The 3,303-nt window shown below is 36.5% G+C and overlaps 1 non-coding gene across 1 annotated transcript; it reads right to left on the reverse strand.

Moving 5' to 3' along the window:
* Positions 1 to 1,795: 1,795 nt before the first annotated feature.
* Positions 1,796 to 1,902, reverse strand: LOC131254480 (small nucleolar RNA R71). Its single transcript, XR_009175594.1, has one exon. It is a non-coding gene; the product is annotated as a small nucleolar RNA R71 (small nucleolar RNA).
* Between the last annotated feature and the right edge of the window lie 1,401 nt (positions 1,903 to 3,303).

The following is a 3,303-nucleotide window of genomic DNA, read 5'->3' on the forward strand; positions in this document are numbered from 1 at the left end:
TCCATTCTAATTCATATACCTTTCATCTCTTTAAAATTATATTAGAGGAAGTTCAGTTTAATTTCCATAATTTTTGAAGTAGGCATAAGATCTCCCTGATCTCTACAAGTGGATCCTCTGAATCCCTAGTTTCTTATCTCTGATTTCTCTTAAGTTTTACATTAATCTCTCACCATTATTCATCAATTTATATTTGATTTAGATTTCATCTTAGGCTAGTTTTATTTCTACCTAGTTTCAGATATTGTATAGGTATCAGTCCCTTGGGATTCGACCTCGGTCTCACCGAGTTTATTACTACATCACAACCCTATACTTGGAGAGTGAACAAGTTTTTGGCACCGTTGTCGGGGACTGACGGCTACGATTCTCTGAAATTAATTGGTTTTAGATTTAGATTAAGATTAGGATTTTACTAAATTTAGTTTCAGATTTTTATTTCTATTCTAGAACTAACCTGTTTCCTATTTTGTAGGATCCTGACATCAGCTTCTAATTTGGTAAATTCCTTTCTAATTTCTCTACTTTTTCTATTTTTAGAATTAGGGTTTGAATTTTAGAAATTTTCTAACTCTAGTATTTTCTTATTTTTAGGAAATAGTTTATTTTTAGAAACTTTCCTCTTCTGTTTTTAGAAACTAAGTTAGTTATTTTCCTTTTTAGAAATTCTTTCTAATTTTAGAAACTAACTCATCTTTCCTTTATTCTATTTTAGAAACTTTCTAATTCTGGAACTTTCCTTTTTAGAAACTAACTTTTTTATTTTTATTTTTAGTAACTTTCTAATCCTGACTCTTTTAGAATCTAACTTTGTTTCCTAATTTATTTTTAGAAATTTTCTACTTGTAAAATTTTTGTTTAGAAACTAACTTTCCTATTTTGTAGGCTTTTAAGATAGAAATTTCTAATTCGGTAAGCTCCTTCTCCACTTTCTATTTTCCAGATCTCTTTTAGTAACTTACTTTCTAGTTTAGGACTTTCCTAATTTATTTTAGAAATTTTCACTTTCCTTTAGGAATTTCTTCTTTTAGAAACTAGTTTACTTCTATCTTTCTTTTTAAGGATTTTCTAATCTTAGACCTTCTCTTTAGAAACTGACGTGTTTTGTTTTCTTTTACAAGTTTTTAACTTAGAGACTCCAATTTGGTAACTTCTTTTCAACCCTCTCTTTCTTTCTAGATTTTCTTTTCCTTTCTTAGGATTAGGTTTCGAATTAGATTGAGGGTTGCGAGTGTTTCATGCCCAAGTGGGCCCGTGACAACACTCGACTCCTCTTGACTGAAGGAGGATTGGTTGAGGGGTTAAATATCCATCGCAAGACTAGACACCACTCAAAATCCCCTGAGTTAATTGAAGTGATGGCTGAAAACCAACCTCTTCTACCCCAACCTAGGGTGGAGGACATTCAGGATGAGAATGAGGTGTATCAAGCACCCCCGCCTCGTACTTTACGAGATTATTTACAACCAGCGGGGCTGAGTACGCCCTCATGCATATTTTTCCTGAAAATACAGGACATATGGACATCAAGTCAGGGGTTATCCAACTCCTTCCTAAGTTCCATGGGCTTAAATCTGAAGAACCATATCTACATTTGAAAGAGTTTGATGAGATCATAGCCACCTTATATTTTCAAAATATGTCTGAGGACACAGTCAGGCTGAAACTCTTTCCTTTTTCCTTGAAGGAGAAGGCTAAGACGTGGTTACATTCACTGCGTCCTAGATCTATTAGCACATGGAATGATATGCAAAGGGAATTTATAAAGAAATTTTTTCCACATCATAAAACGATTACCCTTAGAAAAGCAATCATGAACTTCACCCAAAAGGAGGATGAAATATTTTACCAATGTTGGGAAAGGTTCAAGGATTTGGTCAGTTCATGCCCACAACATGGCGTTGAAACGTGGCGCATTACAAATTTTTTCTATGATGGACTGACATCTTCCATGCGCCAAATGGTCTAGACAATGTGTAATGGAGAATTCATTAATAAAAATATTGACGAGGTATGGGATTACCTCAATAGTCTTGCTGAAAAAACACAATCATGGGACTATTACCCAAAATCGAACATCACGTCTAGGCCGACTCAATCTAAGGAGAAAGGTGGATTGTATCTCTTGAAAGAAGAGGATGATCTTAAGTATAAAGTGACTACGCTCATAAGAAAAGTTGAGGCCATGGAAGGAAAGAAGGATAAGGTTAATGAAAGTGTTTGCGGCATCTGTGATTGCAACATTCATACAACTGAAAATTGTCCTGAAATACCTGCCATTCAAGAAGTGTTGAATGAACAATCTAATGCCGTAAATAATTATCAGAGACCTTTCAATGGACCAACCTCTAATACGTACAATCCTGGTTGGAAAAATCATCCAAACTTTAGTTGGAGAAATGGACAAACTGCTACCCCTCAAGGTTTCTTCAATCAAAATCCAAATCAGGGGAAACCTCAAGAAGAACCGGTTTAAAATTCTATGCAAGAGCTGACCCAGGCAATGCGAAACTTTATGCAAAAGATGGATTCACGTATGACGGTTATAGAAAAAGGGATGCTTCCTGCATAACCACTCCCCAATCTTAAACCGCAATACGAGATAAGTGATCCCAACTCTTCAAATCAAATGGGGCACGCTAAATCCATCACCACTCTTAGGAGTGGGAAAATCATTGATAAAACCCTTCCGGTTAGGCCCGAAAAGCCTTAAGAACCAGAAGAGGACAACAATAATGGATCTAGTGAGGCCCCACAAAAATTAGAACCGGAGCTTATAGAAAAGCCAGTTGCTCCATTTCCCCAACGGTTGGTCGCACCAAAACCTCTCTCTAACTCTCAGGATATCCTAGAGGTGTTGAAACAAGTGAAAGTCAACATTCCTCTGCTTAATGTCGTAAAATAGATACCTTCATATGCCAAATTCCTGAAAGATTTATGCACGACCAAACGACGGCAGAGTATTCAAAAGAAGATCTTCTTGACTAAGAAAGTGAGTGTCATCCTAAAGCAAGACGTGCCACAAAAATTCAAAGATCCTGGTAGCCCAACCATATCATGTGTACTCAGGGACCATCGAATTGATCATGCACTTCTTGACTTAAGAGCAAGCGTCAATCTAATTCCCTACTCGGTATACAAACAGTTAGGTTTGGGTGAATTAAAACCCACCCTAACCACACTACAACTTGCTGATCGCTCTGTTCGTGTACCCAGAGGGATAATTGAGGATGTGTTAGTCCAAGTTGATGGATTTTACTACCCTGTAGATTTTATCATCCTGGACACCGAACCCATCAATAA

This window comes from Magnolia sinica, chromosome 8 (assembly GCF_029962835.1).
Source record: "Magnolia sinica isolate HGM2019 chromosome 8, MsV1, whole genome shotgun sequence".
NCBI lineage: Eukaryota > Viridiplantae > Streptophyta > Magnoliopsida > Magnoliales > Magnoliaceae > Magnolia > Magnolia sinica.